The sequence below is a fragment of the Salvelinus namaycush genome, chromosome 10 (genome assembly GCF_016432855.1).
Source record: "Salvelinus namaycush isolate Seneca chromosome 10, SaNama_1.0, whole genome shotgun sequence".
In the NCBI taxonomy this organism is placed as follows: domain Eukaryota; kingdom Metazoa; phylum Chordata; class Actinopteri; order Salmoniformes; family Salmonidae; genus Salvelinus; species Salvelinus namaycush.
In genome coordinates, this window is record NC_052316.1 from 41,516,969 (window position 1) to 41,541,855 (window position 24,887).

The following is a 24,887-nucleotide window of genomic DNA, read 5'->3' on the forward strand; positions in this document are numbered from 1 at the left end:
TTTGAAACGCCGGTCATGGCTCACATCAACACCATCATCCCGGAAACCCTAGACCAACTCCAATTTGCATACCACTCCAACAGAACTCCACAGATGATGCAATCTCCTTTGCCCTCCACACTACCCTTTCCCACCTGGACAAGAGGAACACCTATGTGAGAATGCTATTCATTGACTACAGCTCAGCATTCAACACCATAGTGCCCTCAAAGTTCATCAATAAGCTAAGGACCCTGGGACTAAACACCTCCCTCTGCAACTGGATCCTGGACTTCCTGACAGACCACCCCCAGGTGGTACACATCTGCCACGCTGATCCTTAATATGGGGACCCCTCAGTGGTGCGTGCTTAGTCCCCAACCTCTCCCTCAACGTGAGCAAGACAAAAGAGCTGATCGTGGACTACAGGAAACATCGATGGGGATGTAGTGGAGTGGGTTGAGCGCTTCAAGTTCCTTGCTGTCCACATCATCAACAAACTATCTTGAAAACATTAACAAAGAGGGCCTGAAAATGCCTATTCCCCCTCAGGAGACTGAAAAGATTTGGCATAGGTCCCCAGATCCTCAAAGATGTCTATAGCTCCCGAGTGGCGGAGCGGTCTAAGGCACTGCATCGCAGTGCTTGAGGTGTCACTACAGACCCGGGTTCGATCCCAGGCTGTGTCACTGCCGGACATGACCGGGAGACCCATGTTGTCCGTGTTAGGGGAGGGGTTAGCCGGCCGGGATTTCCTTGTCCCGTTGTGCTCTAGCGACTCCTTGTGGAGGGCCGGGCGCCTGCAAGCTGACTTTGGTCGCAAGATGGACCGTCTTTTCTCCGACACATTGGTGCGGTTGGCTTCCAGGTTAAGCAAGCAGTGCGGATTGGCAGGGTCGTATTTCGGAGGACGCATGGCTCTCGACCTTCACTTCTCCCGAGTCTATAGGGGAGTTGCATCGATGAGACAATACTGTAACTTCCAATTGAAAATTGGGGAGAAAAAGGGGTAAAAAATCTAAGAAAGTTATACAGCTGCACCATCGAGCGCAAACTGACCGGTTGCATCACCGCCTGGTATGGCAACTGCTCGGCATCCGACCGTAAGGCGCTATAGAGGGTAGTGCGTACGGCCCAGTCCTGGGGCCAAGCTTCCTGCCATCCAGGACCTATATCCTAGGCGGTGTTAGAGGAAGGCCCAAAAAAATTGTCAAAGACTCCAGTCACCCAAGTCATAGACTGTTCTCTCTGCTACCGCACAACAAGCAGTATCAGAGCATCAAGTCTAGGTCCAAAAGGCTTCTTAACAACTTCTACCCCCAAGCCATAAGACTGCTGAACAATTAATCAAATGGCAAAAAAAAACATTTGCATTGACCCCCCCTTTGTTTTTACACTGCTGCTACTCGCTGTTTATTATGCATAGTACTTTACCCCAACCAACATGTACATATTACCTCAATTACCTCGATTAACCTGTACCCCCGCACATTGACGTGGTAACGGTACCCCAATATAGCTTTGTTATTGTTATTTTATTGTGTTACTATTTTGGAACTTTAGTTTATTTCATAAATATTTTCTTACCTATATTTTCTTAAAACTGCATTGTTGGTTAATGGCTTGTAGTAAGTAAGCATTTCACGGTAAGATCTACACCTGTTGTATTCGGCGCATGTGACGAATACAATTTGATTGTCACGTTCCTGACCTTATTTTCCTTTGTTTAGCTGTGTTGTGTTGGTCAGGACGTGAGCTGGGTGAGCAGTCTATGTTATTTGTTTCTTGTTTAGGTTCATTGTTAATTAGCCTTATATGGTTCTCAATCAGGGGCAGGTGTTTGACATTTCCTCTGATTGAGAACCATATTAAGGTAGGCTGTTCACACCGTTGGTTTGTGGGTGATTGTCTTCCGTGTCAGTGTTTGTACCACACGGGACTGTTTCGTTTGTCTAGTCTGTTCCTGTTTGTGCGTTCTTCGTGGTTCTGTAAGTTCTCATGTTCAGGTCGGTCTACTTCGTTTTTTGTTTTGTAATTTCTCAAGTGTGCTTCGTGTTCGTCTTGTTTAAATAAATTCATTATGTCTTCACAACACGCTGCGTTTTGGTCCGATCCATGCTCCTCCTCAGACGAGGAGGAGAACAATCGTTACATTGATTTGATTTGACTTGGCTTCTATGGTTTAATGGATACTTTCTCTCCCAATCAAACAATGAATGAATCTAACAGTTTCATCTCAAAAAGTTGTTTGAAAAGCCTAAAAACTTAAGGTAGCCAGGGGACTAATACTATGAGAGAACAAACTATATCAATGGCCTATAGAAAAATGTAACAACAAGTTTAATCAAATATAAGCTTATTAAGAAAGAACTTATCCATGCAGTGTGGAAAAATCCCTCCATGCGAGGCTGAAAACCAAATGGCCAATAACCTATCCTCCTACTAGGCCGATCATAAAAGCTTCAAGACAAATTAAAGTTATGAACAGAAGCCTATTTCCCAAATATTGTAATAGCCTAAGAAAGTACTGTTGTCCTAAAGTTGACGCTTTCAAAAAGAACAAGAATGAAATTAAGAGTCAGTAGGCCTAGGTAAAGGCTATTCTCATTCACAGCATTATGAGAGATACAACACACAAGAACAGGATGGCGGAAAGCCAGCACCTATCCAGCCCATGATTTATAACCTGACTACGGTAAGACACAGGTATGTGTGTGTGTGTGCCTGCATGCATATGTGGTGGCCAACCAGTCTATCCTTCCAATGAACACAAAGAGCTAATTTCAACTACAACTCTGACTCTGACCCATCCATGGGAATCTGACACTGATAATGATCTCAAGGACATTGACCAGAGAGGGAGAGTCTACCCCCTGACTTCATATGGCCACAGCCATCCATACACAGGAACAGGGCTTAACTAGTATGTCTGTAGACCGATCACTGTGTCTCAGAGAGAAGGCTGAGAGACTTTAAATAGGGACAGTGTGGTTAAATTAGCATTTAAAGAGGAGCAGCATTTAATTAGAACAGCCCTGTCTGAGCTGTAGAGAGGAGAGGAATGGAGGCAGGGAGGGGAAGAGGGAAGAGAGGAGAGGGATGGAGGGAAGGGAGAGAAGAGGTGAGGGAAGAAGTGGAGGGAAGAGAAGAGAAGAGAGGAGAGGAGTAGAGAGGGAGGGAAGAGAGGAGAGGAGTGGAGAAAATAGAGAGGAGAGAAGAGAGAGGAAAGGAGAGGAGGAGTGGAGGGAAGGGAGAGAAGAGGAGGGAAGAGAGAGGAGAGGAGTGGAGGGTAGAGAGTGGAGAGGAGGAGAGGACAGGAGGAGAGGTAGAATTGAGGGAAGAGAGAGAAGAAAAGGGAGGAAAGGAGGAGTGGATGGAAGAGAGGAGAGAAGAGAGAGGAGAAGAAAGGAGGCGTTTTAGGGAGAGGAGGGAAGAGAAAGGAGAGGAGAGAGGAGTGGGGGGAAGAGAGAGGAGAAGAGGGAGGAGTTTGAGGGAGAGGAGAGGAAAGAAGGAGTGGAGGGAAAGGAGTGAGGGGAAGAGAGAGGAGAGGAGGAGTGGAGGGAAGAGAGAGGAGAGTACCAGTATCGCAATATTTTTTCCATTGCAACAATGAAAACACGAAGCAAACTCTTGGGCCTTTAAAAACCCGCTGTATGTAAATTGTGTGCAATAACTTTGAAAATAAATGAATGTGACACTGGATGACAACATGATGTTTGTTTCCAACATTAGGGCTGTTTTCCTAAAGAAGTTAAATCCGCTTCGTGTTTTGGTTTCTTTCCACGATACTAACGAGTATAGTGATACTGGTATCGTCCCGGCCCTAGAGACAGAGCGGTGACGTTTAAGAGAGAGAAAGAGAGTTAGGGAGAGGAGGCGACAGTAAAATTGTGAGAATAGAGAGGAGAGGTGTTGGCGGAAGCACAGAAATGTATGCTGTAGAGAAAGAGAGTGAGAGGTTGAGTGAGTGAGAGAAACTGTGTGTGATTGCTTGTATTTGTAGTCATTCTGCATGGCACTGATCAAGAGATTTGGTGATTACTGCAGCACACATACACACACAGACCCCCCCCTCATATACACACACACACACACACACATATCCCCCCCATAAACAGATGGGGGGGTGTCTGTTTATGGGAGGGGTCTGTGTGTGCGTGTGTGTTTGTGTGTGTGTATGGGGGGGGGGGGGTCTGTGTGTGTATGTGTGCTGCAGTAATCACCAAATCTCTTGATAAGTGCCATGCAGAATGACTACAAACACACACACACAGACCCCCCCTCCATACACACACACACGCACACATAAACATACACACACACACAGGCCTACAGTAATGTATGGACTACCATGGCCTGATTAAACGGCTCAGTGCAATCCAGCCCAATCTGACACAAATCCACGCTATTAATTCCAAGAGGTTCAGAACTAAATTCACCCTGTTTGGGTTGGGGGGAGAGGGGTCATGCTGCTTCATAACTAAATTCACCATGTTGGGTTGGGGGGGAGAGGGGTCGTGCTGCTTCATAACTAAATTCACCATGTTGGGTTGGGGGGGAGAGGGGTCGTGCTGCTTCATAACTAAATTCACCATGTTGGGTTGGGGGGGAGAGGGGTCGTGCTGCTTCATAACTAAATTCACCATGTTGGGTTGGGGGGAGAGGGGTCGTGCTGCTTCATAACTAAATTCACCATGTTGGGTTGGGGGGGAGAGGGGTCGTGCTGCTTCATAACTAAATTCACCATGTTGGGTTGGGGGGAGAGGGGTCGTGCTGCTTCATAACTAAATTCACCATGTTGGGTTGGGGGGGAGAGGGGTCGTGCTGCTTCATAACTAAATTCACCATGTTGGGTTGGGGGGGAGAGGGGTCGTGCTGCTTCATAACTAAATTCACCATGTTGGGTTGGGGGGAGAGGGGTCGTGCTGCTTCATAACTAAATTCACCATGTTGGGTTGGGGGAGAGAGGGGTCGTGCTGCTTCATAACTAAATTCACCATGTTGGGTTGGGGGGGAGAGGGGTCGTGCTGCTTCATAACTAAATTCACCATGTTGGGTTGGGGGGGAGAGGGGTCGTGCTGCTTCATAACTAAATTCACCATGTTGGGTTGGGGGGAGAGGGGTCGTGCTGCTTCATAACTAAATTCATCCTGTTTGGGTTGGGGGGAGAGGGGTCGTGCTGCTTCATAACTAAATTCATCCTGTTTGGGTTGGGGGGAGAGGGGCCGTGCTGCTTCATAACTAAATTCACCATGTTTGGGTTGGGGGGAGAGGGGTCGTGCTGCTTCATAACTAAATTCACCATGTTTGGGTTGGGGGGAGAGGGGTCGTGCTGCTTCATAACTAAATTCACCATGTTGGGTTGGGGGGAGAGGGGCCGTGCTGCTTCATAACTAAATTCAGCATGTTGGGTTGGGGGGAGAGGGGTCGTGCTGCTTCATAACTAAATTCACCATGTTGGGTTGGGGGGAGAGGGGCCGTGCTGCTTCATAACTAAATTCACCATGTTGGGTTGGGGGGAGAGGGGCCGTGCTGCTTCATAACTAAATTCACCATGTTTGGGTTGGGGGGAGAGGGGCCGTGCTGCTTCATAACTAAATTCACCATGTTTGGGTTGGGGGGAGAGGGGCCGTGCTGCTTCATAACTAAATTCACCATGTTGGGTTGGGGGGAGAGGGGTCGTGCTGCTTCATAACTAAATTCACCATGTTGGGTTGGGGGGAGAGGGGCCGTGCTGCTTCATAACTAAATTCACCATGTTGGGCTGGGGGGGAGAGGGGCCGTGCTGCTTCATAACTAAATTCACCATGTTGGGCTGGGGGGGAGAGGGGCCGTGCTGCTTCATAACTAAATTCACCATGTTTGGGTTGGGAGGAGAGGGGTCGTGCTGCTTCATAACTAAATTCACCCTGTTTGGGTTGGGAGGAGAGGGGTCGTGCTGCTTCATAACTAAATTCACCATGTTGGGCTGGGGGGGAAAGGGGCCGTGCTGCTTCATAACTAAATTCACCATGTTTGGGTTGGGGGGAGAGGGGTCGTGCTGCTTCATAACTAAATTCACCATGTTGGGTTGGGGGGAGAGGGGTCGTGCTGCTTCATAACTAAATTCACCATGTTGGGTTGGGGGAGAGGGGTCGTGCTGCTTCATAACTAAATTCACCATGTTGGGTTGGGGGGAGAGGGGTCGTGCTGCTTCATAACTAAATTCACCCTGTTTGGGTTGGGAGGAGAGGGGTCGTGCTGCTTCATAACTAAATTCACCCTGTTTGGGTTGGGAGGAGAGGGGCCGTGCTGCTTCATAACTAAATTCACCCTGTTTGGGTTGGGGGGAGAGGGGCCGTGCTGCTTCATAACTAAATTCACCCTGTTTGGGTTGGGGGGAGAGGGGCCGTGCTGCTCCATAACTAAATTCACCATGTTTGGGTTGGGAGGAGAGGGGTCGTGCTGCTTCATAACTAAATTCACCATGTTTGGGTTGGGGGGAGAGGGGCCGTGCTGCTTCATAACTAAATTCACCCTGTTTGGGTTGGGGGGAGAGGGGCCGTGCTGCTTCATAACTAAATTCACCCTGTTTGGGTTGGGGGGGAGAGGGGCCGTGCTGCTTCATAACTAAATTCACCCTGTTTGGGTTGGGGGGAGAGGGGCCGTGCTGCTTCATAACTAAATTCACCCTGTTTGGGTTGGGGGGGGAGAGGGGCCGTGCTGCTTCATAACTAAATTCACCATGTTGGGTTGGGGGGGGAGAGGGGCCGTACTGCTTCATAACTAAATTCACCCTGTTTGGGTTGGGGGGGAGAGGGGCCGTGCTGCTTCATAACTAAATTCACCATGTTGGGTTGGGGGAGAGGGGTCGTGCTGCTTCATAACTAAATTCACCATGTTTGGGTTGGGGGGAGAGGGGACGTGCTGCTTCATAACTAAATTCACCATGTTGGGTTGGGGGGAGAGGGGTCGTGCTGCTTCATAACTAAATTCACCCTGTTTGGGTTGGGGGGAGAGGGGTCGTGCTGCTTCATAACTAAATTCACCCTGTTTGGGTTGGGAGGAGAGGGGCCGTGCTGCTTCATAACTAAATTCACCCTGTTTGGGTTGGGCGGAGAGGGGCCGTGCTGCTTCATAACTAAATTCACCCTGTTTGGGTTGGGGGGAGAGGGGCCGTGATGCTCCATAACTAAATTCACCCTGTTTGGGTTGGGGGAGAGGGGTCGTGCTGCTTCATAACTAAATTCACCCTGTTTGGGTTGGGAGGAGAGGGGTCGTGCTGCTTCATAACTAAATTCACCATGTTGGGCTGGGGGGGAGAGGGGCCGTGCTGCTTCATAACTAAATTCACCATGTTTGGGTTGGGGGGAGAGGGGTCGTGCTGCTTCATAACTAAATTCACCATGTTGGGTTGGGGGGAGAGGGGTCGTGCTGCTTCATAACTAAATTCACCATGTTGGGTTGGGGGAGAGGGGTCGTGCTGCTTCATAACTAAATTCACCATGTTTGGGTTGGGGGGAGAGGGGACGTGCTGCTTCATAACTAAATTCACCATGTTGGGTTGGGGGGAGAGGGGTCGTGCTGCTTCATAACTAAATTCACCCTGTTTGGGTTGGGGGGAGAGGGGCCGTGCTGCTTCATAACTAAATTCACCCTGTTTGGGTTGCGGGGGAGAGGGGCCGTGCTGCTTCATAACTAAATTCACCCTGTTTGGGTTGGGGGGGAGAGGGGCCGTGCTGCTTCATAACTAAATTCACCCTGTTTGGGTTGGGGGGGGGGAGGGGCCGTGCTGCTTCATAACTAAATTCACCATGTTGGGTTGGGGGGGAGAGGGGCCGTACTGCTTCATAACTAAATTCACCCTGTTTGGGTTGGGGGGGAGAGGGGCCGTGCTGCTTCATAACTAAATTCACCATGTTGGGTTGGGGGGGAGAGGGGCCGTACTGCTTCATAACTAAATTCAGGTGTGTGGGTGACTGTTTGAGTGTGTGGGTGCACCTGAGCCACGATGCTGCACTATATGTTCTTGATGCTGAGGACCCAGATGATGCTGAGGACCCAGATGATGCTGAGGACCCAGATGATGCTGAGGACCCAGATGATGCAGAGGACCCAGCTGCCAGCATCGTGTAGCTTCACTGCACCAACGCACTCAGCCCAAAACAGACACACACACACACACACACACACACACACACACACACACACATAAATACACCCACACCCACGTACGTGCGCGCACACACACACACACACACACACACACACACACACACACACACACACACACACACACACACACACACACACACATACAGAGGGGCTAATCAGCCACTTCCCCTTCCTCAGCAAGTGTGTGTGGGGTGGAGTGTTTAAGGCCTGTGTGTGTGGTACAGCTGGTTCCAGACAGATGGATTCCTACAGCAGCAGGTCACAAGAGTGAGCCAAGTAATTTTGGACGCTCTTCCTCGTATTCCCCAGATTTGAAGGAAAAGTGTTCCAAGCTGTGCCGAACCGTGCTGGTCCAAGATCCAAAACAATAAAAAGAAGAGAGTATGTGTGGGCCAGGCAGAACAGACCAACTAGGGCTAAAGCCAACGCAGTGGACCCAGAGCAATGTTACTCACCGCCACACACACACACACACACACACACACACACACACACACACACACACACACACACACACACACACACACAGAGAACAGTAACAGAAAACACTATCCCTCTCCCAAACAGAGCAGTAACGCCTGGCAGCGATAGCAGACCAATGGACCCAGAGCAATGTTACTCACCACACACACACGCGCGCACGCACACGCACACAGAGCAGAAACAGAAAACACTATCCCTGAACTGTCGTCTGTCACATCATGATGTCCTCACTATCGACGATGGCTGTCAAACATCGTCGATAGACGATACTAGCATAATATCACCCAACCCTAACACACACACACACACACACACACACACACACAGAGCAGAAACAGAAAACACTATCCCTCTCCCAAACTAAGCAGTAACTCCAGGAAGTGATAGCAGACAGGTGGAACCACAGAAGGTATGGATGTGACAAATGGACAACCAGGTCTGTTCAGGGGTACACGCTCCCTGATCAGGTAGTCAGTTCTGTGTGATGTTATGGACTGTTCAGGGGTACACGCTCCCTGATCAGGTAGTCAATTCTGTGTGATGTTATGGACTGTTCAGGGGTACACGCTCCCTGATCAGGTAGTCAGTTCTGTGTGATGTTATGGACTGTTCAGGGGTATACGCTTCCTGATCAGGTAGTCAGTTCTGTGTGATGTTATGTACTGTTCAGGGGTACACGCTCCCTAATCAGGTAGTCAGTTCTGTGTGATGTTATGGACTGTTCAGGGGTATACGCTTCCTGATCAGGTAGTCAGTTCTGTGTGATGTTATGGTCTGTTCAGGGGTACACGCTCCCTGATCAGGTAGTCAGTTCTGTGTGATGTTATGGTCTGTTCAGGGGTACACGCTCCCTGATCAGGTAGTCAGTTCTGTGTGATATTATGCTGGGTGTTTTAATGATGAGCAGAGCAGTAGAAAGGAGAAAGACAGAGCAGTGTATCTGGGTCACTAGAGTCCATGAATTCCAAGTCCCTGCTGAACAAAAGGACAGGAAATTGATCCGTCGCTGGATCCATTGCAAGCCAAACACAGCGTGTGTGGTTGTATGCAGGGAGGTGAAAATGTCTTCCACTCTTCCAATCCTTCACTCCTCCACTCTCCCCACTCCTCACTCCTCACTCTTCCACTCCTCACTCGTCCACTCCTCACTCGTCCACTCCTCACTCGTCCGCTCCTCACTCGTCCGCTCCTCACTCGTCCGCTCCTCACTCGTCCGCTCCTCACTCGTCCGCTCCTCACTCGTCCGCTCCTCACTCGTCCGCTCCTCACTCGTCCGCTCCCCACTCTTCCGCTCCCCACTCTTCCGCTCCTCACTCTTCCACTCCTCACTCTTCCACTCCTCACTCTTCCACTCCTCACTCTTCCACTCCTCACTCTTCCACTCCTCACTCTTCCACTCCTCACTCTTCCACTCCTCACTCTTCCACTCCCCACTCCTCACTCTTCCACTCCCCACTCTTCCACTCCCCACTCTTCCACTCCCCACTCCCCACTGTCGTGTCTTTGGCTATGCCGGATTAATTGCTATGACATGCTATCCTATAAAATACTTTCTCCGTAATTAATATCACCTGATTGAGCTAATCGGGTACATGTAATTAACTAGAGAGTCGGGCACCACTAAATAATATTTATAGAGCCGTTATCTTCCGAATAAACTCTTAAAGATTTAGCAATATTTTACATCAATAGCAGTCAACATCGTCATCTTTCTTCAGTCTCATATTCTGAAAGTTGTAAATTCTTGGTTATCTGCAAGAATCCTGGCTAACAAGTTGAATCAGCAATACAAAATTGGGTTTAATTATTTATTTACTAAATACCTAACTAATCACACAGAATCACACATACACAATTAAATCATAACTTGATTACAAATTGCCGTCATAAAGGAAAACGTCCCTAGCGGGCAGAACAGATATGACAGCTTGTTACACAAAGGAAAGGGGGCTGGGTTTTAGTGAAAGAGCTGGAGACTGGAACAGAGGCGAAGCTGTGCTATCGTAAATACAGTATCTTATGCATTCTAAATTACCGCCCATTTGGAAAAGGAAAATGCAATAAATATTTACTCTGAGCTGCGCTTCAGTAGGTTGGTGGTAGATGGAAGACCGTGTTGCCAAACCGAGTCCTCTGTCCTTTGAAGAATGTCTCTGGTGGTCACTGGATACGTTGTAGTAACGTCGTTGTGTAGTAGACGGGATACTCTGACTGTCCTTCCTAACCTGCGTTTGTAGCAGCTGTTTCTAACTCAACGGCTAGGAGATATCACTTCTGTAGTGAATACGAGTTCAAAGTTCATACCATTCACAACCAAAGTTCATCCTGATATTGGCTTAGTTCTGTAGTTATTATCTGAACCATTCTGACATGGGATCGTCACCCTCATCTCCTCGGAACAGGAAGTTATATTTTTGTCAATGGCTTTATATAGTGGAGGGAGAGGGGTGTGTCTGAAAAGTTTGTAACCCATGTCTCTTCATAGGGGCGGGCCACTGGTTGAGCAGAGGCCCAAACTTATGAAAACCCAAATCTCTCATTTGGAAGTTAAAATTACATTTCATCTCTTCACAAATAATTTCATATTCAAACATTTGAATTAAACAACAATTCCATGTGAATCCGATACCTCTGATGTTTAGACTTTCCACAGTAGAGTTTATGTCATTCTATCATTGATGAGAATGTGTCAGAGGGCAACCGAACTGACATAATATACCTTAGGTACCACCGCATATGTTCAGTTGGTCGCATTACCAGAATATAGTTCATTTCCCCCCAACTTCTGATGCTCCCAGAATCTCTATGTTAACCAAGGGGTTTTCTTATGTCACATCAGTATAGTAGGGAGAGGGAAAAAGGGGGAAAGAGGTATTTATGACTGTCATAAACCTACCCCCAGGCCAACGTCATGACACCACTCTTCCACTCCCCACTCCCCACTCGTCCACTCCTCACTCTTCCACTCCTCCCTCTTCCACTCCTCCCTCTTCCACTCCTCCCTCTTCCACTCCTCACTCTTCCACTCCTCACTCTTCCACTCCTCACTCTTCCACTCCTCACTCTTCCACTCCTCACTCTTTCACTCCCCACTCTTCCACTCCCCACTCTTCCACTCCCCACTCCTCACTCTTCCACTCTTCCACTCCCCACTCTTCCACTCCCCACTCTTCCACTCCCCACTCCCCACTCTTCACTCTTCCTCATCTGTGTGACCCTGATTTAGCCCACTGCAGTAAAATGTTAAATAGCTTTAACGAGTGAAAAGGCTCACATCTGCACCTCCTACTGCGGTCACGTCAACATCCTCGTCAACTTCCTCGTCAACTTTCTCGCCAACTTTCTCATCAACTTCCTCGTAAACTTCCTCACCTAGTGCTGCCAAGCTCCTCCTCCCTCTCTCCCTCTCTCACCTCCCTGTCTGTCTGTCCGTCTGACTGTCCATCTGACTGACTACCTGTCTGTTTAATTGTCAGTCTTCTTGACTAACTGACAGACTGACTGACTGACTGAGGTAGTGAAAGTATGTCTTTTCCTCTGTACAGAAACAGCCAGCCATGAGGATGAGAGAAAAACCAGCCTGGTCACTAGAAATCGACGGCGATTTTGGACTTTTCAAAGATCTGAGAACGTCAATATATGCCTTCCTTGGTGCTCACAAACAAAAACAAAAAATACATTTGCCCAGCACTGGGCGCGAACTCACCCATAATACATAGAATTTTGAAGGGAAACTATGAGATCTTGTTGAGAAAAACAGCTAGTTTAATATATCCACTCTGAATCACACACAAGGCACAGCAGACCTGCAGCTATACAGCAACATGAAATCAAATCATTTTCTCATTACTCTGCTTCCTTGGTTAGTTGGGTTTATTTGGGGAAAACTGATGATGTTCTTTGACCCGTCTCTCAGTCAACTTTAACTAGAATTTGCTTAAATATATTAAATGTATTGCTGTATCATTGGTACTATGTCATCTTAGATGCTTTCAGCTGCAAAGGGAATACTGTTCATTTAGCTCCATATCCACAATAGACTCAATGTTGTATAGCCAAAGAAACCAGATAGATTTTTTTGTTTAAGCTTAAATTCATTTTCCTCACACACACACGCTAATCCACACTAACAGCACTCAGGCTCACCAGCTCATTATCTAACCTTTCCAGGTGGGTGGCAAGCCATGCCCTGGAGGGAGCCGGGGGGCAGAGGGTAACAAGCATGCCCAGGGATGTGTGAGTGCCCATGACTACCCTGCTGACCACACACCACGGCCAGGCTCGGAGAACCAGGCCAGGGTGGAGCCCACATCATTAGCCTAGCCGAGGAGCCTCATTATGGAGAGGGAGCCCAGCAGCCAACCCCAGGACCAGCTAAAGGCTCTCTCTCTCTCTCTCTCTCTCTCTCTCTCTCTCTCTCTCTCTCTCTCTCTCTCTCTCTCTCTCTCTCTCTCTCTCTCTCTCTCTCTCTCTCTCTCTCTCTCTCTCTCTCTCTCTCTCTCTCTCTCTCTCTCTCTCTCTCTCTCTCTCTCTCTCTCTCTCTCTCTCTCTCTCTCTCTCTCTCTCTCTCTCTCTCTCTCTCTCTCTCTCTCTCTCTCTCTCTCTCTCTCTCTCTCTCTCTCTCTCTCTCTCTCTCTCTCTCTCTCTCTCTCTCTCTGAATATGAAGGGAAATCCTTCAGAGACCTATACAGTTCAAACGTCTAGCAAATAAATAAAAAGATTGGCCATCATTCAGATCTTCCATCATTGATAATATAGCCTCAGAGAGACACAAAAATATCACAGCCTCAGAGAGACACAAATGTATCACAATATTTAACAAATCTAGTGCTTCTATTTCCAAAGAAACTCAGTGTGCTGTAATATTAGATTGATTTGGGAGAACTAGAGTCATGGAGCACAAATCAACCTATATAGAGTAACACTCACCCCTCTCTCCTTTCTCCCTCCAACCCTCCTCCCTGCTCTAGAGTAACTCTCTCCTTTCTCCCTCCAACCCTCCTCCCTGCTCTAGAGTAACACTCACCCCTCTCTCCTTTCTCCCTCCAACCCTCCTCCCTGCTCTAGAGTAACACTCACCCCTCTCTCCTTTCTCCCTCCAACGCTCCTCCCTGCTCTAGAGTAACACTCACCCCTCTCTCCTTTCTCCCTCCAACCCTCCTCCCTGCTCTAGAGTAACACTCACCCCTCTCTCCTTTCTCCCTCCAACCCTCCTCCCTGCTCTAGAGTAACACTCACCCCTCTCTCCTTTCTCCCTCCAACCCTCCTCCCTGCTCTAGAGTAACACTCACCCCTCTCTCCTTTCTCCCTCTAACCCTCCTCCCTGCTCTAGAGTAACACTCACCCCTCTCTCCTTTCTCCCTCCAACCCTCCTCCCTGCTCTAGAGTAACACTCACCCCTCTCTCCTTTCTCCCTCCAACCCTCCTCCCTGCTCTAGAGTAACACTCACCCCTCTCTCCTTTCTCCCTCCAACCCTCCTCCCTGCTCTAAAGAAACAACGCAATCACACAGTGCCACACAGTGCACTCCTCTACACAGCTCTTATTGATGATTACAAATGTACGCCAAGGAGAGAGAGAAAGGGGGAAGCCAAAAATCAAACGAGCAGTGTTTTTGTGTTCCGCTGGTCCAGCATTACAGAACTGAGCAGACATAGTACTGTGGACAAGCAACATACTAAAAAATACTATTGTACACAACAGATAATGTGAAATAAGAATGAACAGATAGAATACACATCCACCTACACACACACACATCCACCTACACACACACACATCCACCTACACACACACACACATCCACCTACACACACACACACATCCACACACACACACACACACACACACACACACACACACACACACACACACACACACACACGTCCACCTACACACACTTTGACGACCCTCCCACTCTGTCTGTCCCCAATCATCGGGGAGATCACATTTATGCACGCAACCACTCACTTACAGTACTGATTACTGACTACACACACCATTGTTAATGGTATTTAGTTTACTTCAGTTAATAAATATATTTTGTTATTCCTTATCTCCACGTTGTCTCCCTTTTTGTTACGAAGTTCGAGCCAGTTCCTGACCACACACATCCACACACACACACACACACACACACACACACACACACACACACACACATCCACATCCACACACACACACACATCCACCTACACATCCACCTACACACGCACACATTCACCTACACACACACACACACACACACACACACACACACACACACACACACACACACACACACACACACACACACACACACACACACACACACACACACACACATCCACATCCACACAGACACACCCACACACATCCACCTACACATCCACCTACACACGCACACATTCACCTACACACACACACACACACACACACACACACACACACCCACACACACACATCCACCTACACATCCACCTACACACGCACACATTCACCTACACACACACACACACACACACATCCACCTACACACACACACACACACACACACACACACAGCCACCTACACACACACACACACATCCACTTACACACACACACACACACACACACACGCATACACCTACACACACACACACACACACACACACACACACACACACACACACACACATATCCACCTACACACACATCCACCTGCACACACACACACACCTACACACATATACACCTACACACATACAAACACACACATCCATCTACACACACATCCACCTACACACACACATCCACCTACACACACACACATCCACCTACACACACACACACACACACACACACACACACACACACACACACACACACATCCACCCACACACACACACCTACACACACATACACCTACACACATACAAACACACACATCCACCTACACATCCACCTACACACGCACACATCCACCTACACACACACACACACACACACACACACACACACACACACACACACCTACACACATCCACCCACACACACACACCTACACACACATACACCTACACACACATACAAACACACACACACACACACACACACACACACACACACACACACACACACACACACACACACACACACCTACACCCATACACACATCCACCCACACCCACCTACACATACACCTACACACTCATACAGCTACACACATACACACACCCACACACATCCACCCATACACACATCCACCCACACACACACATATCCACCTACACACATACACACATATGTTTTCCTCCTGATCTTCAAACAGCGTCTCTGTTTCAGGGATTTAATAGCAATTATGTTAAACATGAGAGCAGACCATCATTAAAGATGTATTTACCCTCAGTGCCCAACCTCCACACACACACACACACACACACACACACACACACACACACACACACACACACACACACTGTGTCTGCCATCTGGGACACCAGGAAGTAAAGCATTGAGCTGATAAAAAATGTCTGACTGTACAGATTGCCGTGGCAACCTACAAACAGTGGCATCCCACATAGTATGTTGTTGAGGGTAATTTAGTAAGTGGTGTGTGTCTAGCGTTCATTAGTATCAATTAGCCACGTTAGCATCATATATCCTTAGAGTATCAATTAGCCACGTTAGCATCATATATCCTTAGAGTATCAATTAGCTACGATAGCATCATATATCCTTAGAGAGTATCAATTAGCCACGTTAGCATCATATATCCTTAGAGAGTATCAATTAGCTACGATAGCATCATATATCCTTAGAGTATCAATTAGCTACGTTAGCATCATATATCCTTAGAGAGTATCAATTAGCTGCGATAGCATCATATATCCTTAAAGAGTATCAATTAGCCACGTTAGCATCATATATCCTTAGAGAGTATCAATTAGCTACGATAGCATCATATATCCTTAGAGTATCAATTAGCCACGTTAGCATCATATATCCTTAGAGTATCAATTAGCTACGTTAGCATCATATATCCTTAGAGAGTATCAATTAGCTACGTTAGCATCATATATCCTTAGAAACCTACCTGCGTATGTAATGACACTGTGTTGAATTGAATGAAGGTCAATAACATCCACTCAATACACACAGAATACCTGTGAATGTTTTAGCAATGAAAAGTTCAATATGCATTCACATGTTTAAACATGGCCTTTTGACTGAGTGACGACTGTACACGTAAAGTGGTTTTCCTCAATTGCCAATATCTCTAGTACAACTGTTAGTAATCTATAGTAATACACCTGTTTTGTTTAAAATAACTGCCCTTTGTAAGCGACAGAATGTCCCTCTTTCCCTCTCACGTCACCTTATTTACCCTGGCTAGCAGTCACCCCTGCCTGTCCTCTCCTTTCCTCTACTCTGCCTCTCTTCTCCTATCCTCCTCTCCCCGCCACTCCGCTCCTGTTCTCTCTGTTCTCTGATAAAGGAAGAGAAATATGCTGGAGAGCCCGAGCGAATTAATCTGTTCTGTAATCCAGCAGTATTTGTAATCCTTGCTGACAAGCAGAGGAGAGGAAGAGGCTTCGATGAGGTGGGTCATTAAACTCATTCTGTTATATGAACGTTACATTCCGCAGCTTAGTGGAGCTCTGCCACCACTGATGTTACACTCTCTGGGAGATGAAAGAAACGGCGTCTTTTTAATCTTGTTCTTCTCGACCGTTTTATCTACGTATCTCCTCTTCTACCCACCCTGAGTTAGTTCTCTCTCTTGCTCTCTATTTCTCCCACTTGCTCTCAATTCAATTCAGAGCTCTCTCTCTCCTCTTTGACACTATTTTTCTCTCCCTACCTGTCACGCCCAGATCTGTTTCACCTGTCCTTGTGCTTGTCTCCACCCCCCTTCAGGTGTCGCCCATCTTCCCAATTATCCCCTGTGTATTTATACCTGTGTTCTCTGTCTGTTTGTTGCCAGTTCGTCTTGTTCGTTCAAGCTAACCAATATTCTTGTCAGCGCCTATCGTTTCCCAGCCTCTCTTTCCTCGTCCTCCTGGTTTTTGACCTTTGTCTGTCCTGACCCTATACCCGCCCGCCTGACCTCTCTGCCTGACCCCGAGCCTGCCTGCAGTCCTGTACCTTTGCTCCACCTCTGGATTACTGAACGCTGCCTGTCCCTGAGCCTGACTGCCGTCCTGTACCTTTGCCTTACCCTGGAAATTCGACCCCTGCCTGCCTTGGCCTGTCTTTGCCGGCCCCTGTTGCTACAATAAACATTGTTACTTCGCCAGTCTGCATCTGGGTCTTACCTTGATTCCTGATACTACATCTCCCTCTTTCTCTACTCTCAACAAAACTTCCTCTTTTGATGGCTGTTCAAAGAGAAACATGTTTTCCCTGTTTTGTTAGAAGCAGGTGCAAGAGGCTCTTGATTAGCGATGGATTCTACAAAATACAATATTTGGAGCACACACACACACACACACAATCACACTGACACACACACCTCCATGGAAGGATATATACACGGTGGGAAGGAAGATGAATTCAGTTTCTTGGCACTTGACAAATTGGATAATCGGAAATTAGATTCCGGGGCTCCTGACAGGAAGATATTGTGGATATTCAATATTTATAAGTTCCAGACGATGCAGAAGTGAAAATAATTAAAATCAGGTAAACTGTGACGAATCTTAATTACAAAAGTGATCTCTCTCTCTCTCCTTCTCTCTTCTGTTCTTCTCTCTCCCTCATTTACACATTTACATTTACATTTACCATTTGTCTGAGAACAAAAAGGCAAATTGCCAATAAAATGACAATTACTCACAACCTCACTCGAAAACCTGTGGACTTATGAAATTTGGTTCTGCACACTGACATCATTTTTGTGGAAACAAATGGGTTCATATGGAGGGAGTGCTTGTACTTGTTGGTCATTTCTATGGCTATAAAGGACATTCCACTCTTCCACTCCATACCTGTATGAGCTAGTAGCTAGACTGTGCAGTCTGCAGCTCTACGGTGTATTGTAATATCAGTAGCTAGACTGTGCAGTCTGCAGCTCTACAGTGTATTGTAATATCAGTAGCTAGACCGTGCAGTCTGCAGCTCTACGGTGTATTGTAATATCAGTAGCTAGACCGTGCAGTCTGCAGCTCTACGGTGTATTGTAATATCAGTAGCTAGACTGTGCAGTCTGCAGCTCTACAGTGTATTGTAATATCAGTAGCTAGACTGTGCAGTCTGCAGCTCTACGGTGTATTGTAATATCAGTAGCTAGACTGTGCAGTCTGCAGCTCTACGGTGTATTGTAATATCAGTAGCTAGACTGTGCAGTCTGCAGCTCTACAGTGTATTGTAATATCAGTAGCTAGACTGTGCAGTCTGCAGCTCTACAGTGTATTGTAATATCAGTAGCTAGACTGTGCAGTCTGCAGCTCTACAGTGTATTGTAATATCAGTAGCTAGACTGTGCAGTCTGCAGCTCTACAGTGTATTGTAATATCAGTAGCTAGACCGTGCAGTCTGCAGCTCTACAGTGTATTGTAATATCAGTAGCTAGACTGTGCAGTCTGCAGCTCTACAGTGTATTGTAATATCAGTAGCTAGACTGTGCAGTCTGCAGCTCTACGGTGTATTGTAATATCAGTAGCTAGACTGTGCAGTCTGCAGCTCTACAGTGTATTGTAATATCAGTAGCTAGACTGTGCAGTCTGCAGCTCTACGGTGTATTGTAATATCAGTAGCTAGACTGTGCAGTCTGCAGCTCTACAGTGTATTGTAATATCAGTAGCTAGACCGTGCAGTCTGCAGCTCTACAGTGTATTGTAATATCAGTAGCTAGACTGTGCAGTCTGCAGCTCTACGGTGTATTGTAATATCAGTAGCTAGACTGTGCAGTCTGCAGCTCTACGGTGTATTGTAATATCAGTAGCTAGACTGTGCAGTCTGCAGCTCTACGGTGTATTGTAATATCAGTAGCTAGACCGTGCAGTCTGCAGCTCTACAGTGTATTGTAATATCAGTAGCTAGACCGTGCAGTCTGCAGCTCTACAGTGTATTGTAATATCAGTAGCTAGACCGTGCAGTCTGCAGCTCTACAGTGTATTGTAATATCAGTAGCTAGACCGTGCAGTCTGCAGCTCTACAGTGTATTGTAATATCAGTAGCTAGACTGTGCAGTCTGCAGCTCTACAGTGTATTGTAATATCAGTAGCTAGACTGTGCAGTCTGCAGCTCTACAGTGTATTGTAATATCAGTAGCTAGACTGTGCAGTCTGCAGCTCTACAGTGTATTGTAATATCAGTAGCTAGACTGTGCAGTCTGCAGCTCTACGGTGTATTGTAATATCAGTAGCTAGACTGTGCAGTCTGCAGCTCTACAGTGTATTGTAATATCAGTAGCTAGACTGTGCAGTCTGCAGCTCTACGGTGTATTGTAATATCAGTAGCTAGACTGTGCAGTCTGCAGCTCTACGGTGTATTGTAATATCAGTAGCTAGACTGTGCAGTCTGCAGCTCTACGGTGTATTGTAATATCAGTAGCTAGACTGTGCAGTCTGCAGCTCTACGGTGTATTGTAATATCAGTAGCTAGACTGTGCAGTCTGCAGCTCTACGGTGTATTGTAATATCAGGATCCATTTGGCCGGCACACAATAACCTTCCGCCCACACACTCACACACACAGACACACACATCCACCTACACACACACACAGCCACCCACACCCACACACACACACACACACACACACACAAACACAGAGAGATACACACACACAGAGACACACACACTCACACGATTTGTTTCATCTTCTGACAGTTGCTGAGAAACTGCAGTGTCTTTGTGTCCTTGAGTAGAAGTAGTCAGCTGTTTCAATACCCACACACATAAAAACACGAGTTCAAATCAGTCAACATACAACAATGTGACTTTGAAGACTAAGTGGGTGAACGAGAGAGGGAAGGAATTGCATGTCTGTTTGATTGTACCGTACAGCATATCACACTCACTGCCAGTCTCCTCCTCTCAGTCAAGAGAATGAAAAGCAGAGGGAAGACAGAAGATAAGTTATTTACAGGAAGAAACTAAAGCTGACTCTAAATGACTCTCTCTCTTTCGTTCTCTCTCACTATTTTGTTCTCTCACCGTATTTCTCCCTCTCTCTCTGTCTCTCTCTGTGTCTGTCTCTCTCTGTGTGTCTGTCTCTCCCTCTCTTTGTCTGTCTCACCCTCTCTCTCACTCTCGTTCCCTCTCTCCCTCTCTCTCTTTTGTTCTCTCTCTCCCTCTCGTTCTCTGTCTGTCTCTCTTGCCCTCACTCTCTGTCTACTAGCCCTGTTGCAGACTAATCCTAGATAATCAACGGATGTAAACCACTAAATCTATAATGACGGCCCCCATCAGACGGTCCATTCTGGACCAGGTCATCTGGGTTTCAAGCCAATAACAGACCAGATCGCCTCTACACACAGGGCAAACCAATTACTCAGACCTGAGACGCTCAACACAGCTGCTGTATCGACATGTACAGGCTTGTAGGCATAGTGAGTGTGTCTGTGACTGTGTGTATCTGTACTATAGTATTTGTGTATCTATATTTGTGTGTATAAATAGGTGCATGTGCGTGTGCCATGCATGAATGTCTGTCTGAGTGTGTCGACATCAGACAGTGACCAATGTGTCCAGCACTGGCATTCCTGTGTATCTGTTGACTGTGAATGAGGTCAGTTACCCCCCTCCACAGACTACCCCTCCCTGGGGTCCTGGGATGAAAGGGATTGGAAACAGTGCACCTGTGTGCAGGCAGGCCCCTTACTGCTGGGCATCAAAGTGGAAACCAGCACCTGGGCTCAGAAAGGACCCTGGACGGACGGGAGAAACTACCCAGAACTACCCACCATGGTGTCACAGGAAGAGCAGCAGGGGGGGGGAGAAGGAGGAAGAGGGGGAGGAGGAGGAAGACATGGAAGAGGATGGCAAGGAGGAGGGGGATGAAGACGGGGAGGAGAAAGTGGAGGAAGAGATGGAAGAGGAGGGGGAGGAGGAGGAAGAGGGGTAGGAAGAGGGGGACTAGGAGGAAGAGATGGAAGAGGATGACGAGGATGAGGGGGAGGAAGAGGGAAAGGAAGAGGGGGAGGAGAAAGTGGAGGAAGAGATGGAAGAGGTCGGGGAGGAAATGGGGAGGAAGAGGGGTAAGAAGAGGGAGACTAGGAGGAAGAGATGGAAGAGGACGGCGAGGAGGAGGGGGAGGAAAAGGAGGGGGAGAAAAAGGTGGATGAAGAGGGGAACTAGGAGGAAGAGATGGAAGAGGACAGCGAGGAGGAGGGGGAAGAAGAGGGGGAGGATGGGGGGGGGTTGAAGTTGGCACGAGCATGCAGTGTAATGACTGGTAGGGGTAGTGAGAACATGCAGTATAATGACTGGTGGGGGTAGTGAGAACATGCAGTATAATGACTGGTAGGGGTAGTGAGAACATGCAGTATAATGACTGATGGGGGTAGTGAGAACATGCAGTATAATGACTGGTAGGGTAGTGAGAACATGCAGTATAATGACTGGTAGGGGTAGTGAGAACATGCAGTATAATGGCTGGTAGGGGTAGTGAGAACATGCAGTATAATGACTGGTGGGGTAGTGAGAACATGCAGTATAATGACTGGTGGGGTAGTGAGAACATGCAGTATAATGACTGGTGGGGTAGTGAGAACATGCAGTATAATGACTGGTGGGGTAGTGAGAACATGCAGTCTAATGACTGGTAGGGTAGTGAGAACATGCAGTCTAATGACTGGTAGGGGTAGTGAGAACATGCAGTATAATGACTGGTAGGGGTAGTGAGAACATGCAGTATAATGGCTGGTAGGGGTAGTGAGAAGATGCAGTATAATGACTGGTAGGGGTAGTGAGAACATGCAGTATAATGACTGGTAGGGGTAGTGAGAACATGCAGTATAATGACTGGTAGGGGTAGTGAGAACATGCAGTATAATGACTGGTAGGGGTAGTGAGAACATGCAGTATAATGGCTGGTAGGGGTAGTGAGAACATGCAGTATAATGACTGGTAGGGGTAGTGAGAACATGCAGTATAATGACTGGTAGGGGTAGTGAGAACATGCAGTATAATGACTGGTGGGGGTAGTGAGAACATGCAGTATAATGACTGGTAGGGGTAGTGAGAACATGCAGTATAATGACTGGTAGGGGTAGTGAGAACATGCAGTATAATGACTGGTAGGGGTAGTGAGAACATGCAGTATAATGACTGGTAGGGGTAGTGAGAACATGCAGTATAATGACTGGTAGGGGTAGTGAGAACATGCAGTATAATGGCTGGTAGGGGTAGTGAGAAGATGCAGTATAATGACTGGTAGGGGTAGTGAGAACATGCAGTATAATGACTGGTAGGGGTAGTGAGAACATGCAGTATAATGGCTGGTAGGGGTAGTGAGAAGATGCAGTATAATGACTGGTAGGGGTAGTGAGAACATGCAGTATAATGACTGGTAGGGGTAGTGAGAACATGCAGTATAATGACTGGTAGGGGTAGTGAGAACATGCAGTATAATGACTGGTAGGGGTAGTGAGAACATGCAGTATAATGGCTGGTAGGGGTAGTGAGAACATGCAGTATAATGACTGGTAGGGGTAGTGAGAACATGCAGTATAATGACTGGTAGGGGTAGTGAGAACATGCAGTATAATGACTGGTAGGGGTAGTGAGAACATGCAGTATAATGACTGGTAGGGTAATGAGAACATGCAGTATAATGACTAGTAGGGGTAGTGAGAACATGCAGTATAATGACTGGTAGGGTAGTGAGAACATGCAGTATAATGACTGGTAGGGTAGTGAGAACATGCAGTATAATGACTGGTGGGGTAGTGAGAACATGCAGTATAATGACTGGTAGGGTAATGAGAACATGCAGTATAATGACTGGTAGGGGTAGTGAGAACATGCAGTATAATGACTGGTAGGGTAGTGAGAACATGCAGTATAATGACTGGTAGGGGTAGTGAGAACATGCAGTATAATGACTGGTAGGGTAGTGAGAACATGCAGTATAATGACTGGTAGGGTAGTGAGAACATGCAGTATAATGACTGGTAGGGTAGTGAGAACATGCAGTATAATGACTGGTAGGGGTAGTGAGAACATGCAGTATAATGACTGGTAGGGGTAGTGAGAACATGCAGTATAATGACTGGTAGGGGTAGTGAGAACATGCAGTATAATGACTGGTAGGGTAGTGAGAACATGCAGTATAATGACTGGTAGGGGTAGTGAGAACATGCAGTATAATGACTGGTGGGGTAGTGAGAACATGCAGTATAATGACTGGTAGGGTAGTGAGAACATGCAGTATAATGACTGGTAGGGGTAGTGAGAACATGCAGTATAATGACTGGTAGGGTAGTGAGAACATGCAGTATAATGACTGGTAGGGGTAGTGAGAACATGCAGTATAATGGCTGGTAGGGGTAGTGAGAACATGCAGTATAATGACTGGTGGGGTAGTGAGAACATGCAGTATAATGACTGGTGGGGTAGTGAGAACATGCAGTATAATGACTGGTAGGGGTAGTGAGAACATGCAGTATAATGACTGGTAGGGTAGTGAGAACATGCAGTATAATGACTGGTAGGGGTAGTGAGAACATGCAGTATAATGACTGGTGGGGTAGTGAGAACATGCAGTATAATGACTGGTAGGGTAGTGAGAACATGCAGTATAATGACTGGTAGGGTAGTGAGAACATGCAGTATAATGACTGGTGGGGGTAGTGAGAACATGCAGTATAATGACTGGTAGGGTAGTGAGAACATGCAGTATAATGGCTGGTAGGGGTAGTGAGAACATGCAGTATAATGACTGGTAGGGTAGTGAGAACATGCAGTATAATGACTGGTGGGGTAGTGAGAACATGCAGTATAATGACTGGTAGGGTAGTGAGAACATGCAGTATAATGACTGGTAGGGTAGTGAGAACATGCAGTATATGACTGGTAGGGGTAGTGAGAACATGCAGTATAATGACTGGTAGGGTAGTGAGAACATGCAGTATAATGACTGGTAGGGTAGTGAGAACATGCAGTATAATGACTGGTGGGGTAGTGAGAACATGCAGTATAATGACTGGTGGGGTAGTGAGAACATGCAGTATAATGACTGGTAGGGTAGTGAGAACATGCAGTATAATGACTGGTAGGGGTAGTGAGAACATGCAGTATAATGACTGGTAGGGTAGTGAGAACATGCAGTATAATGACTGGTAGGGGTAGTGAGAACATGC

General features: G+C 47.1%; 1 protein-coding gene across 1 annotated transcript in view; it reads right to left on the minus strand.

Moving 5' to 3' along the window:
- Positions 1 to 24,887, minus strand: part of LOC120054348 (low-density lipoprotein receptor-related protein 8-like) — a 338,426-nt gene that overhangs the window by 274,082 nt on the left and 39,457 nt on the right. The gene's annotated exons all lie outside the window — the stretch shown is intronic.